At 37.0% G+C, this 16,348-nt stretch overlaps 1 protein-coding gene across 5 annotated transcripts in view; it reads left to right on the top strand.

The window, feature by feature from the left end:
- Sclt1 (sodium channel and clathrin linker 1) overlaps positions 1–16,348 on the top strand; it is a 161,184-nt gene that overhangs the window by 122,195 nt on the left and 22,641 nt on the right. The window contains exon 19 of one of the 5 annotated variants that reach the window (XR_013092145.1): positions 8,575–8,648. The exons of the other annotated variants lie outside the window; for them this stretch is intronic. The gene's annotated coding sequence lies outside the window, so the exon portion shown is untranslated. The remainder of the gene's footprint in view (positions 1–8,574; positions 8,649–16,348) is intronic. 5 annotated transcript variants of the gene reach the window in all.

Consider the following 16,348-nt stretch of genomic DNA (forward strand, 5'->3'; position numbering starts at 1 on the left):
GAAAATTTTATGATTTCTGCCCCCCAAAAAAACTGACTAGTTTTTCCCTTCATCTCCTCTAATCCTCTTTCTCACCCTTCTTCCTTCCCTTATAGGATTTTAGGTATCTCTGCCAATATTAGAAATAATAAAGCTGTCACATATGTTGGCATACAATTGTAATATTGCCTTAATATATTTTTAACATCAGTAGGGTTATTTTGATAGCTCCCTTTTTGTTGCTATTAATTTTGTGTTCTTGCATTTTTTTTAGACTTGTTTGATTTTTACCAAATTTTAGCTGTATTATTTCTTCCCTATTTCATATATTTCTGCTCCTACTCATATTTTTTCCTTCCTACTCCATAATTTGAAAATAATTTGTTACTCTAGCTTCTTTCTGATACTTAAGCTATAACGTTCATCTGAATACTATTTCATCCCAGAGATCCTGATATTTTAAGCTTTTATTATCACTGAATTCAAAGCACTTTTAATTGGGCTGGGGATATAGCTCAGTTGGTGGAGTGCTTGCCTTGCATGCACAAGGCCCTGGGTTTAATCCCCAGCACCACAAAAAAAAAAAAAAAAAAAGCACTTTTAATTTACTTTTCTTATGCCTTCTTCCTTGATATTTATAAGTGTGCCATTCAGTAGTTGACGTGTGGGAGTGGGGTTCTATATATCTTAAGGTGATTGACTTTTAATGTAATAAATTGTGCAGGGAGCACAGTCTGCATGATTTCTAATTTTAAAAAAAAGTAATGGAAATGCTTTTTTAAAATTGATTGTATTGGTTACATACATGTGAAAATTGATCAAATTGCATACTTCAAATATGTGCATTTCACTCTACTTCAATTTTACCTCAGTAAAGCTTTGGCGGAAAAAAAGAAAAAGAAAATTTGCTTTCCTAAGGTGGGTAGAATCCCATCAAAATAAAAGAAAGATCAGTGGAGTAGATGAAGGAGAGTGAGGGAAGGGAGGAGGGATGGGATAAGTGAAGAACAGTGGGGTGACTCTTATCTAGCTTTCCTGTGCACAAATATGAATATACCACAGTGAATCTCATCTTTATGAATATTCACAAGACACTAATTAAAAAATAAAACTAGAAGTAAATAGTAGAAAGATCAGTGGAGGGAAAGAAACAGGGGAAGGGAGGAGAAAGGGAAGGGGGAAGTGCTAGAGACTGAATTATAGCAAGTTATACTCCATGTTTTAATATTTATGTCAGAATGAAGCCTAATGTTATATGTAACTAAAATGAACCAATAGCCAGGCACAGTGGCCACGCCTGTAATCCTAGCGTTTCAGAGGGCTGAGACAGGAAGATCTCAAGTTCAAAGCCAGCCTCAGCAAAAGCAAGGTGCTAAGCAACTCAGTGAAGACCCTGCTCTAAATAAAATACAAAAATAGAGCTGGGGAGATGGCTCAGTGGCTGAGTACCTGAAGCTCAATTCCCAGTACCAAAAAAAGAAAAAGCACCAATAAAAATTTGTTTTTCTTTGTTGATATCTTACTTTATATTTATTTAATTTCCTAACTGACTGTAAGACACTACTCTATGTCTTATTATGATCTTAATTCCTGTTTTCCATATCCCACTGGTGAGAACATTGATCTCGTGTTTCTCAGGATCTTAAGTGCAGGCCTGCCTGGATCAGAATCCTTGTGAGGTAGGCTTCTGGTGAGGCTGCAGGCATCTCAAAGCCCAGCCAGTGGGGAGCTGAGGGATGCCCTGCCTCCACAGATGCCCGCAGGAGACATGAGCTGCTTTCCTTCTGGCTCTTCCTTGTCTACAGCATGGTAGCTTGCCTCCTTCATAGGGAGGAGAGACGGGGAAGAAGTGAGACAGGAGGGACAGGGGTTGAGAGAACAAAAGCCAAGGTCTCTTTTTAACCCAATCTTGAAGTGACATCCATCACTTTGACTGTATTCCATCAGTTAGAAGGTGCAGATCACTGGGGTCTCTGGTAGGAGTAGCTACCACACCATTACGTCACACCATACACAGAAGTAACTAGGAATGATTCATAGACCCAGACATGAAAAGAAAAATAATCAAACCTCTGGAAGAAAATTGAAGATTTGTGATAAGCAAAAAATTCTTACATGGGATACTAGAGTAACAAAAAGAAAAATTAATAAATTGGATTACATTAACTTAAATATTTCTACTCTACAGAAACCACCATAAAAACAATGAAAACAAAACAAAAAGATTTGCAATTAGTGTATCTAACAAAGGACTATATTCAGATTATTTTTAAACTTTTACAGTTTAATAACTGGCTGTTTACTACAAAGTTAAACATATACTTATCATAAACCATGTAATTTACTCATAGATATGTATGTACCCAAGAAAAATGAAAACATCTACACGCACAAAAAAAGTGCACAAATATTTGTAGGTACTCTATAATGTCAAAAATGAGAAACCCAAATGTCCAGTTACAGATGCGGGAAGGAACGCTCAGCATATGATGGAGCAAATGACTTGAAATGTGGAACATCACAGATGAATTTCAAAAAAGAGATGGGAAAGAAAGCTAGACATAAAAGAGTGCATCTTGTATGATCCATTCATAGGAAATTCTGGAAAAGGCAGTTCAAATTGATAATGACAAAGCAGTTTGGTGGGTATTTAGGACTAGGATTGGGAGGTAGCAGAAATGACCACAAAGGGACATAAGGGAAATTTTTAAAATGACAGACATATTCCATGTTTTAATTGTGAATATGTGTATTTGTCAAACCTCACCAAACTGCTCCCAGTGACTACACTTCATTTTCCACAGTTATATCCCACCAAGATGGATTTTAAAAAACAGTACAGTGGACAGGGGATACAGCTCAGTGGCAGGTTGCCTAGCATTCGTGAGGCCCAGGGTTCTACTCCCTGCACTGCAAAATAAATGAATAAATAAATTGTATAAATTATCTTTTTTCTATGTTCAATCTGCTACTATATCAGCCTGTTGAGTTTTTATCTTTAAATGTCTAGAAGTTTCTTTTAGCTATTTTTTAAGACTGCTATGTTATATTCTTGTTGCTTCTGGATCCTTGGCTGATATTTTCAGGTTTTTCTATGTACTTTTCTTTAAATGCAATTTATTGCAAACATCATTTCAAAGTCTTGTATGATAATTTCAGTGTCTGCCATTGGACATGTCTGGTTGTTGTTTTGTTTGTTTTTCGTTTCCATGCATGTGGTCTGGTTTCTCTATCTGCTTGTTAGTGATGCCCTTGAGGGTTTTTGTTACATCGCATCTTCTGGGTGCCTGAGAACAGTACGAGGTGTGAGTACTTCAGCCATGGGTAGGATTTCTTCCATCCCCTATGTTTATTCTTGGAGGTAAATCTGTGGTTTGTGGCCATACTCATTATGTCTATTTTTTTATTTTGTCCTCCTGCTTTGCTCATGACCAAAGTAACTTCTCTGTAGTCTTATGACTTTGAGAGATAAGCATGAACTCGGATGAGCCTCACCTTTACCCTAAGGGAATTACCTTTGGGATCCCAGATCAGTGATAGAGAAGTTCTCTCTGCCATACTGCTCTCTGTGTGTGGTAACACAGCCAGATCCCAAGAGTGAGATATTGAAAATACCATTTGAGTTGGAGGAAGTGCTTTTGCTCCAGTGTTCTGTTTGCTTTTATAGTTATTAGCTTTCATTCAAAAATGGTCTTGAAATTTTTTAGTATATTTTCATCTCTTTAATGCTTTTAAAGTGTCATGGTAGAGTTTTCAATGGATTGATTAATCTGGGTAATTTAGTGTGCCTTTATTGGATCCATATAGATGATCTTTAAAAATATTCTACCTTTAACTGGAATTCCATGGTAGAACACTTATAAGACCCTGGATTCCATCCCTAGCATCACAAAAAAATAGAAAAATAGCAACAGCAACAGGTGTGTGTGTGTGTGTGTGTGTGTGTGTACACATGTGTTCTATCTCACTTGGCATAGTGCAATATACCCTGGCAAAAGCCAGGCTCTGAAAACTCACACAGAGTTTACATGTACTGTGTGATTTGCAGTATCCAGGAAGTTTAAATAGACTGTGGCTACAAAATAAGTAAAAACTATTGCAGAGCATTAGCATTAGGGTTATTAAAGCCAGTGTTGCACTTATTACTTTTTAATTAAGGAACATTAGCAGTTGATCTTAGTATTATTTCTCAACTAAAAGACTATGCTATATACTCTTGTATTTTAACTGTTACCTTGTGTGACATATGGTAAGACCAGATGAGAATCAAGAGAGAGAAAATGGAAAGAGGTTTATGGTTTGTCATCCTCACAGTTCCCTAAATGAACACAGTACACCACACAGGGCATGTACCCAGGTTGGTCACAAGGCTCAGGGAAAGGGAGGGACAGGGAGCAAGTGTCTTTAGTGTGGTCTTCTTGGGAGGGAACTGACAGGATTGGCTGATTTGAATAATTTCTGTGTGCTGTGGGGCACAGGGACTGTTCCTGGTCATCTAGTACCTGGCCCTGGGTCATTAGAACAGGTACAGAGTGGCCCAGTGTGTGAGAACCCAATTAGGGAAGTGGCTGCTCAGGAAGGGAACCTGAACAGCCGCTAGCCAACAGCTCAAACTAAATCAAGACAGCATTTAAAAACAACTGGATTACTCCTTGAAGCAACTTCTGATGTAGAATCCTGAGCCTAGGACACAAGGACACAGGGATCTAATGAGCTGGAAGTATGTGACCTTATCAGAGTTGGAACGGTAGATGAAAAATGCCCGAGGCATTGGCTGAGATCTTAAAAACATTTTGGGAAAGTGTACACTAATTACTACTACTAATCTACTTCTTGCTGAGCAAGGGTATCCCACTCCCTAGCATAATGGTTTCCCTCTGTCAGTATGTTTTGATGATTAAAAACTGCAGACCTACTCAAGGAAAGCTTTTGATACTCAGCAGATATTTTTTGTGTAAAGTTTAAGTAAAAGAGACACCCTTTGGTATGGGTCCCACTATATTTAATTTTTCCATAGTTCTCAAAAAAAAAAAAAGAAAAAGAAAAAGAAACTAGTATGGTATGACATTATCTTTGCATTGAAAATAACGTGTAAATTATTAAAATGATATATATTAACTGAAAGAATAGAAGCTGATTAATATTTTACATGCTTGTTTTATTGAATTAGTAACCTATCTGGACATACCTGAATTTGCTCTGATTCAGAGTCCCAGTACCTTCTCCAAGTCCTCATTGAGATTACAGGCATCTTGGTTCGCCCTCTCTTCACTCTACTAAGCTCAGAATTACACCTTGCAAATTAAAATGTCTTAATTCTTCAGTTTGCACACTTACATAAATACATCCAGAAACAAAAACAGATCCCTGAAACCTCTTTCATTTATATAACAAATAGGTGAGTGACAGTTCTTCTTAGTCTAAGCCTTCTTCTAGATGCCAGAAACAAGAGGGAAATGTAAAGCCTGCCCTTAAGAAGTTTCCCACCTGTTTCTCCTTGTAACACCCAACATTATCAATGGTCATATTTCAAACTTATCTCTCTACAGTTTTCTTCTCTGCCTTCTGCGTGTGACTGTCAGCTCTGTAAAGTCACTTGCTTCTTGTTCTCCACCAAGTTCCAGTCTAAAAATCTCCATTGCTGAGAGAACGAATGAAAGCTAAGGGATTGTTTCAATCATTGCTTCTTTTCTGCAGAATTTTAGCTTCCAAAATCTACCTGAACTTTGTGAAAAATGATCAAGTATAATGTTCCCCAGTATTTAAGAGACATCACTAAGAAACTTGAATTCCTATAATGATGCCATTGCTTTATACTGCAATTGGTTTTTCATAAACTTTTGAAAGTACCACTGATCTAAGAATTGTTATGGAAACTGTTAATAAAGGAATACATAGTCTGGGATATAGGCACTGGAATTAATTGGATGAAATAATGTTTTAAAAAAATCAGTCCTGCTCATAGTCAAGATCCTACTTCCAGAGAAAACATTACATAAAACAAAAACGTGGCTCAGATTATTTCTCCAATCATGTTTTAACTCCTGTGTTAACATATAAGTACACATTGATCACAGAACACAGACACTTGTTCCCTGGTGGTTACTGACAGAGTTCGTGTTGATGGATTTGCACATAATGAACATGAATATTTGTGTAAACATAGCCATCCATAGCAGAGTGCTAGGTACTTAGTAAGTGTCCTTTAAAAGTTTAAAGGTGATTTATTGGGGAATTATTAGAGTGTGATAAGGGGAGTTTGCTATCCAGCAGTGCAAGGCCAAATTCTTGGTGCAATACCAGCGTCTTGAGCCAGCAGAGCTGGCAGACATCTGCCCTGGAGGTGTGCATGGGAGTGCATCCCGTGTCAGAAACCCTTGGCTGTCTGCTTCTTGTTATTCCATCTGAGCACTGGAAATTAATTGTTTTTCAGGGAGTTTGGGGTTGTTTTTAGCTGAAATTCAGATATTCTGCAAGAAGCCCTGTAGTTCCAGTAGCTGTGATCTTCAAAGTCACCTGGATGTGGCCCGTGGAATGACTAGGAGAGTCTACTGCCAAGGGCTCCTCTCTCTGCCTCCTTCCCTGAACCTCCACTGTCAGTCACCAAGTCTGGTTGGTTCTGCCTCGTTAATATTTTCAAGTTCATTTGCCTCCATCCCCACTACTGCTGCCTTGATTCAAGATGTCTCTTACCTAGGTGGCTGCGGCAGCTTTCTGGCTGGTCTCTGAGACTCCAGGCTGTCTCCCTTCCAAGCCCTTCTCCCTCTGCAAGAAACGATCTCTACAGTAGGATCCTGGTGCTCCATCCCACTCCCTGTCTTCTGTCCTTCCTCAGGAAGAGGCTGGCTGTGGGGATTTTCTCATCTGGCCCTTATGTGTTTCCAATCTCATTGATCAGAACTTCTCACTTATTACTCTTCTCTCCATAGAAGATTTTAGAGAGACCTTCATCACCTTGAGGTCTCTTTATGATAATGAGAGATTAATATTACCAGTTTTAAACATCAAAATAATACCCTAAGTGCCCAGTGCTTTAAAAATAGTTGTTAGGTATAAGCCAGCCAGATGCTTCTCTTTGTTAAATGACAATTACCCAGGAAAGAATCATTCTTCCTTTTTTTAAAAAAAAACTTTAACCCTCCAATAATTCTATAAAGAAGGGACTACTTTTTTTAAATATTTTTGTTGTTGATGATGGACCTTTATTTTGTTTATTTGTATGTGATGCTGAGAAATGAACTCAGTGCCTCACACATTCTGGGCAGGCACTCTTCCCCTGAGCTACAACCCCAGCCCAAGAATCATTCCTTTTAAAAGTCCGGGGAGAGGGGCGTGGCAGGCAAAAATCTCTGTCCCCAAGAAGCTTTCGTTCTAATAGGAGAGACAGACAGTAAACAAAAGAAAGTAGATGTACTCTGTGTAGATAATGATCAGCACTAAAGAGGAGAATAAAGCAGAAAAAGGGAATAGACAGTGTGTCTATTTTTGACATAAACAGTTTAGAAAGGGTCAACAGGAATCTTTGTCCTTCTTTATCTTCCCTTTTATCTGCCCTTCTGCGTCTCCTTCTCTTTCTCATTGTCCAAAAACAGGACAAAGTTGATTAGATCCCGCTCATTGTCCTCCATATACAACTGAAGGTAGCTGGAAAAAAAACGCACAGCCTGCTGGGTAGTCTCTTTAAATCCTTGGCCCGGAGCCAGGGTGGAAGAGCAACTGCTTCGCATGTGCAGCAGCCTGCGCTCCATCCCCAGCCCCAAAATAAAAAATTAAAATTAAAAAAATTCACATTCCCCCAAATGCTGCCAGGCAATCATTCTGTATATTCTGTTCTCTTTGGTGATATTTAATACCCTTTTAATTCCCCTCAGTCTTTGACATCTACTCCTCCATCATCACTTTCAATTGATAACCTCAGGACCTCAGTTCCTGTTTCACTGAGAAAAGAGAAAGCATAGAGAATTCCACAGTTTGTGACCCTCTGTTGGTCTTCTTCTGCACATTTGTCCCCATCTACTCTGTATAGCAATAATCTGTCCTTTCTTGGGTATAAGGCCAAACTCTTCATTTGTCCCTAGCTTCCATTTCTACTTGGCTATACTGCCTCCTTGCTGGATTCTCATTTAAATATAAAGAATCTTTCTTGACAGCAACGTCCCATAAAAATAGAAAGCCTAACATCACATCATGACATGGGTAACTGCACTCAGACAGAAACAAACAGGGATAATCCATGGAATAAGCAATTTAAAGCCAACCAGCTGACTTTCTAAGGAGCATTCCTGCTCCAATGAAATCTTGGCTTGGAAATTCATCTGGATATCCACCCCCACCAATCAGCTCTGCCCAGCAGGCCCCAGTGGGTGACAGAGCCAGGCCTGGCCAGAGTCCAGATAGTAGCTTTGTCTCCATCCAGCTGTGTGCTTAAATTCAATATTACTAGGTGTTTTGCTATCTTTTCCCCACTATTTTAAAGCTTACCTTTTTTACTGCCCAGTCTTAAAAACCAAGCCTTGGTTAAATGACTTCCCAAGCACTAAATAAGTTAAAACCATCAAATTTTTAGTAATTTAGTGATTTTTTTTTACCTCTTAGATAAAAGGAAAAAAGGAAATGGAATATTTCCTTCAAAATCAAGAGAATAATACCATCATATGACATCAAACTGGGTAAGATTATTGTTTTTCTTTTATTACGTAATTTAAAGAGAGAAACAGTAAAGGTATTAACATCAGCATGAAAGCAGTCATGTCCCTGTGGCCAAAAACACTACATTCTGAGTTGGGGAGTCAAACTATAATAGAATAATTTATTGCAGGTTTACTTTGACACCAAGTTTTTGGCAAGTTTGATCTTCATTTTTAAAAAAAAAAAAAAAATCAAGATCTATTTTTTTTATTTGTTCTTTTGAGATATAAATGACAGTAAAGTGTATTCTGACATATTGTACCTACACAGAGTAAAACTTCCCATTCTTATGGTTGTACATGATGTGGAGTTACACCAGTTGTGTATTCGTCTATGAACATAGGAAAGTTATGTCGGATTCATTCTACTGTCTTTCCTATTCCCATTTCTCCTCCCCTCCCTTCATTCCCCTTTTGTCTAATCCAATGAACTTCTATTTTTCCCTCTCCCCGCCCTTATTGTGAGTCAGCATCCGCATATTAGAGAGAACATTTGGCCTTTGGTTTTTTTGGGACTGGCTTGCCGCAGTCCGGCTGCAGCAAAAAACCGGGGGTGACGAATAACTTGTGTACGTTGATGCAACAGGAGTGACAGCCGTTTATTGTAGGATCTGAGTGATATTTATACATTTTACACAGCTTATCTAATTAGCATAAAATAGATACAGCAGTCAACCAATAAGGAATCTCCACACTTAATGGCTTGCTTTTGTTACTTCACAAACCACTCCCTCTGGCAAAATGCCAGGCACAATGCAGACTTGTTTACAGACTCTAACATTTCTCTGGCAAAATAACAGGTGCCAATCTGACTTGTTTATAGACCTTAACACTGGCTTATTTCACATAGCATGATAGTCTGCAGTTCATGCATTTACTGGCAAATGCCATAATTTCATTCTTCTTTGTGGCTAAGTAATATTCCATTATGTGTATATGCCACATTTTTTTTTATCCATTCATCTGTTGAAAGACATCTAGATTGGTTCCATAGCTTAGCTATTATGAATTGAGTCGCTATAAACATTGATGTAGCTGCATCATTATATTATGCTGATTTTAAGTCTTTTGGATATATGCCAAGGAGTGGGATAACTGGATCAAATGGTGGTTCCATTGCAAGTTTTCTAAAGAATCTCCATACTGCTTTCCAGAGTGGTTCTACCAATTTGTAGGCCCACTAGCAATGTATGAATGTGCCTTTTTCTCTACATTCTCACAGAGGCAGATGAATCTGTGTCTCTCTCACTCAGACATTGATATGAATTAAGCCCTGCCCAAATACCTCCAGAAAACAGATGTCCTCTATGATGTGAGAAGCACAAGTGTGCAATGAAAAATAGTTCCTTATTTCTACAAATTTAAATTTATGTCAAACTCAACTTTGTGTCATTGCTAAGGACAGCCATTGCTCTCAAAGCTTATTAAGTAATGGCTCAAAAATGAATGGGAGCGTCTCACACTATTCTGCACCAGCGACTGAAAGCATCCTGTTCCTTTCATCTCCAGTCTAGGCAGAGTCCTCTAGGATAGCCTTTCTTTCCAAAGTGTATCATCTGGATGCTTAACTGACTTTGACAGCCATTTAGATATTGAAAATCATGAGACTTAGAATCATGTTTAACAACAGCCTTAAACATTGAAATATTAGTTTTACAGACATAGAAGTTTCCTCTTTTAAAGGTGAGTGACTGACTTAAACTCTTAGTATAGGAGTCAGTTGTGGTATATAAAAATTCAGAACATTAGATTCAAACCCAAGCTCTGCCCCACAAATGTGTGATTATATATAAATCACTTGATTTTTCCAAACCTCAGTTTTATAATCGATACGATTAAAAGCTACAGTAGATGGCAGGCTTATTTATGAAATAGTATAAATATCAAAGCATCTAGACTGTAAAAAATCATGCAAATATGACATATTAATGAGTTAGAAATAGTCTTTATCCAGATTTTTTTTTTTTTTTTTTGGTTTTTGAATTAAATTATTGTCCCTGAATTGCTAGTCTTTGAATGTCCTTGAAATATTTTCAACTTTTTTATTTTATCATCTATCCCTTTAAGAACAAAGGGATATTAATTGTTGTCATTGCTTTTCCTTATGTCAGTTCAGTGTAACACAGTTTTTAATAAATCACAGTCCTCCTTTGAACTCTCTTTTTAAAGACAGAGGATAGTGAACCAGAATTTTCCAGCCATCGCCTCTCCTGTTTCTTGGGTAAGAGGCCAGCTGCGGGTTTTGTTGTTGTTGGGTGGGGTGGGGGGCATTGAACCCAGGGTCTGTGCATGCTAGGCTGACACTATACCACTGAGCTGCACCTCCAGCCCCCTGTTTTTATTGTATTTGAAAAATACCATATTATGTGACATTTTGGGTGGGTAAAGTAGGTTAAAGGACTATAGGTTGAGTATTCCTTATCAGAAATGCTGGAGAACAGAAGCATTTTGGATTTGGAGCTTTTTCAATTTTTGGAAATATTCCACATATCTTGGGGAGGAGACCCTAGTCAAAACATGAAATTCTTTGTGTGTGTGTGTGTGTGTGTATGCGCGCGCACGCTAGGATTAAACCCAGGGCCTCTTACATGTCAGTCAAGCACTCTACCACTAAGCCACATCCCCAGCCTCCTGAAATTCATTTTTGTTTTTCATGTAGTTTCTACATATAGCCTAAAGGTGACTTTTTACAGCATTTTTATTGCACCTGCATGCTGACTGTGACCCATCACACGAGGCTGTGTGTGGAATTGCCCACTCGCGGCATCATGCTCATTCCCTAAGCACTTCAGATCTCAGGTTTGAATTAAGGATGCTCAATCACACTGCAGTATAACAAGGGCCAGGAATGGTAGCACAAGTCTCTAATCCCAGCTACTTGGAAGACCAAGCAGGACAACTTAGCAAGAGTCTGTCATGAAATAAAATTTTTAAAAGACTGGGGATGTAACTGAGGAATAGAACCCTTGCTTAGCATGCACAGGCCCAGGGTTCAATCCCAAGTTTCACAAAAACTAATGAGAAAGTAGTTAGCAAAAATAAATAGGTTACGTTTTTTATATGCTTTGAAATTTCTGGACATTATCATTTTCTTTAGATATCTTTTTAAAAAAGGAATAATTGTGTTTAAATATTTCATTACATAATTTATATGATTATGAAAATGTGACAAAGCACTGTGAACAAGGTTTCATTGTTTATATTCAGGATTTCATAAAGGAAGACCTGTTTTTTTGTGGACATTTAGCCTTGGCCTAATGTACCTGTGCTGGCTATTAAAACCACTGGATTAGAAATGGAAACACTTCCTAATATGCTAAGAAAGCCTTCCAGCAGTTCTCCACTGTGTTGGTGTGCCCTGACATAGTGCTACTAAAGCATTTACTTTAAAAGTAGAAAGCATTTCACAAGATTGTTGCATTGGCTCTTCCCCTTTGTAAAAGGATTATGTATTTGATAATAATACAAAACAGTATCATATTTTACCGTATGAGGAGACAGCACAGTATTGTAGATAAGAATACTGACTCAGGAGTCAGTCAGACCTGAATTTAAAACCCATATAGCTTCAACCCCTTATACTTATCTGTAAACCCCAAATGCTATTATAAGGCTTCATTTTTATGATAACAAATATGAGGTTTTGACTCCATGCACAGCGTGTTAAATATTTAGAAAGGAAACAGGGAACTCTGGGTTTAGGGAGTAGTTTTTATTAAGTGCTAAGAGATTATTGCATTCAAACTAAACCATGATACAGTGTATGAGATGTGTATGAGAAGCTTTTGTACATATTTCACCTTTAATTATGTGAAAAATTACTTGTTCTAGAAAGCACTGGATTTTAGGTAAGATTTTATATACATGAATAATATTCCTGCCCTCAGGAAACATAAATAATACCAACAAACATACACCGAATCAATAAGGTGTATTTACCAAAGTGTTTTCAACTGGCCTGTCTCACCTACTAGTCATAATGCAAATTCACATGACAGTCATCATAAGTTTATCATTTTTAATGTAGAAAATTTTACACTTATTCCAATGAAAACCTATGTTATAAAGGTGACGGTCTATCCTGGACATACGCATGGTAGCAGCCCTCTTGAGCACTAGCAGTTGATGTGTGCTTGCCTTGTACCAGTGGTGGTTCCAAGTGCTGCACAGTACTTCCATCTCACTGGGGAAGGATTCTTTTGCTCTCCTTAGAGGTAGTGTTATTTTTAGAATGATTAAGTAGTACAACCCAAGTCTTCAACCAGTTAGGTCTTTCATTAATAATAAATTGAAAAATGGGCAACAGAACAATATATTTTAAAAGCAAAGGTTCATTTGATGCATTTGACTCTCCTTATAGTGTTTTCCCCATATGTCATGTCATTCATATAAAATGTGTTTTTAGCAGCTTTCAGAAATGAGCCTCTTCAGATAGACCCTAGCATGCTTCTTCCTGGTATACCTTAGTTGTACCATCTTCAGCATCAAAGGCTTCCCCTGAACAAATGCTAGTGCTTCTTGGTTTCCCAGTTAGGCTGTACTCAACAAATCTTGAAAATACTTGACAATTTGCCTTTGCCCTTTTATAACAATTAAATTCTTGTAAGTTTGATATTTTCTGGCTTGCTGCTTTCCTACTTATTTGCTATAGCTAGGAAAATATTTGAGACAAAATCATATATAAGTACAGCCAAAAAAATACTTAAGATGCTGGAGTCCTCTTAGCTTCCTTTGAAAACCTCTGTTACTTCTGGCAATGGACAATTATGATCACAAGGTACCTGCAATTTCTTATGGTAAGTAACTATAGCCATAATTAAATACAATAAAAATAAAATAATTTTCACCTGGGAAATAATTTTCCTGACAACATAAAAAAGCTTAGGATCAGAAGCTTTTTTAAAAATTTAATTTTATTGATTTTGGCTGTGATTTTAATTATTTCCTATCTTCTGCTTTGGTTTTGAAAAGGAAGTTGTTCTTTTTTCCCCCCTAGGGCTTTGAGACGTAATGTTAGGTTATTTATTTGATGACTTTCTATCCTTTTAATGAATGAGCTTGCTGTATCTTAGAACCACCTTTGTAGTGTCCCAAGGATCTCAGTAGGTTGTGTCACTGTTCTCATTTACCTCTAAGTATTTTTTCATTTCAGCCCTGATTTCTTCTGCAACCCAGTGGTCATTCAATAGTATATTCTTTAGTCTCCAGGTGTTAAGAGTAGCTTCTATTTTTACTTCTATCGTTGATTTCTAATTTCATTTCATTACAATCTGCTAGAATGCAAGGTATTAACCTCTATTTTTTTGTATTTGCTAAGAGTTGCTTTGTGGCCTAAGACATGGTCTGTTTTAGAGAAGGATCTGTGTGCTACTGAGAAGAAAGTATATTCAGTCATTGATGAATGAAATATTCTATATCTGTTAAGTCTAAATTATTAATTGTATTTTTTAGATCTATATCTTCTTTATTTAGTTTTTGTTTGGAGGATCTATCCTAACAGTGATGAGAGAAGCGTGTTAAAAATCACCCAGTATTATTATGTTGTGGTCCATTTAACTTCTGAAATTGAGAAGGGTTTGTTTGATTGTTTGTATGTAGATGCTCCTTTGGGGCACAAATATTTATGATTGTTGTGTCTTGTTGATGTATAGTTTCCTTGAGCAGTATGAAATGTCCTCCTTTGTCCCTTCTGATTACCTTTTGCTTGAAGTCCACTAGACTCTTCAACAGATGGTTCTGGGAAAACTGGAAATCCTTATGTAGAAGAATGAAATTTACCCCCTATCTCTCAAAGTGGATCAAGGACCTAGGCATTAGACCAGAGACCTTGAGCCTACAAGAAGAAAATATAGGCACAACACTCCATCATATGAGCTTAGGAACTGACTTCCTCAACAAGACTCCTAAAGCACAAGAAGTAAAATCAAGCAAAGGAAGCAATCAAGATGTGAAGAGAGAGCCTACAGAATGGGAGAAAATCTTTGCCACATGTACCTCAGCTAGAGCATTAATCTCTAGGATATATAAAGAACTCAAAAAACTTCATAGAAATAAAATAAATAACCCAATCAATAAATGGGCAAAGAAACTGAACAAGCACTTCACAGAAGTATGCTGATTTTAAATCTTTAGGTATGGGGGATAACTGGGTCAAATGGAGGCTCCATTCCAAATTTGTTGATGATTCAATCAATAAATACATGAAAAAATTTTCAACATCTCTAGCAATTAGAAAAATGCAAATTAAAACTACACTGAGATTCCATCTTACTCCAATCAGAATGGCAATTATCAGGAATACAGGTAACAATAAATGTTGATGAGGATGTGGGGAAAACATTCACTCATACATTGATGGTGGGACTGAAAATTGGTATAACCACTGTGGAAATCAGTTTGGAGATTCTTCAGAAAATTTGTAATGGAGCCAGCATTTGGCTCAATTATCCCACTCCTTAGTATATACCTAAAGATTTAAAATTAGCATACTGCAGTGATGCAGCCACATTAATATTTATAGCAGCTCAGTTTACAATAGCTAAGCTATGGAACCAACCATCCCTTCAACATGAATGAATAAAGAAAATATGGCATATATACACAATGGAATATCACTCAATCATAAAGAAGAATGAAATTATGGCATTTGCCAGTAAATGGATGGAACTAGAAATTTATCAGCCTAAATGAAATAAGCCATTCCCCAAAAAACAAAAGCTGAATGCTCTCTCTGATATGTAGATACTAACACAAAATAAGGGGGATGGGAGGAAAGAATAGAAGTTCATTGGATTAGACCAAAAGGAATGAAAGGAAGAGTGAGAGATGGGAATAGGAAAGACAGTAGGATGAATCAGACATAACTTTTCTATGTTCATATGTGAATACATGACCAGTGAAATTTTACATCATGTACAACTTCAAGAATGGGATCTCAATTAGAATAATTTATACTCCATGTATGTATAATATATCAAAATAGACTCTACTGTCATGTATAGCTAAAAAGAACAAATAAAGAATTCAAAGTGCTCTATGGTATCTTCTTTCACTTTGAAGTTTAATTTGTAAAATTTTATTTTAATTTTAATAATTCCCTCTTTTATCTTGAAGTGTATGTAACAGAATATTGAGCTTCCAAAAGGAAATGATTTTAATCATTAATTTATTAATATGTAACTTCTATAACTAATATCTCTACAAATTTACAGAAATATGAAATCTTTGCTATATTATATATTAAATTTTAAAACTTTACAGAAAAAAATTATATGTGATCTTCTCTACCAAATATTAAAGTATAAATCTGTGTGGTGTTATTAGCACAGCTGTAGGAACAGAATGCAGAAAAGCAGAGACCAGAGGCTGGAGATTCAGCTCAGTTGGTAGAGTGCTTTCTTCCCATGCACAAGGCCTGGGTTCCGTCCCCAGCACCACACACACACACACAAAACCAATGGTAAAGAGATGCCTTTAGAAAATCATCTAGAATATTCCTTACTCTGGGGGCTGAGGTTGTGGCTCACCGGCAGAGCACTTGCCTCGCGCATGTGAGGCCCTAGGGTTCAATTCTCAGCACCACATAAAAATAAATAAACAAAATAAAGATATTGTGTCCGTATATAACTAAAAAAAATTTTTAAAAAGAATATGTCTTACTCTGTACGTAAACTAAATTCCAC

This window comes from Callospermophilus lateralis, chromosome 8, assembly GCF_048772815.1.
Source record: "Callospermophilus lateralis isolate mCalLat2 chromosome 8, mCalLat2.hap1, whole genome shotgun sequence".
Lineage (NCBI taxonomy): Eukaryota > Metazoa > Chordata > Mammalia > Rodentia > Sciuridae > Callospermophilus > Callospermophilus lateralis.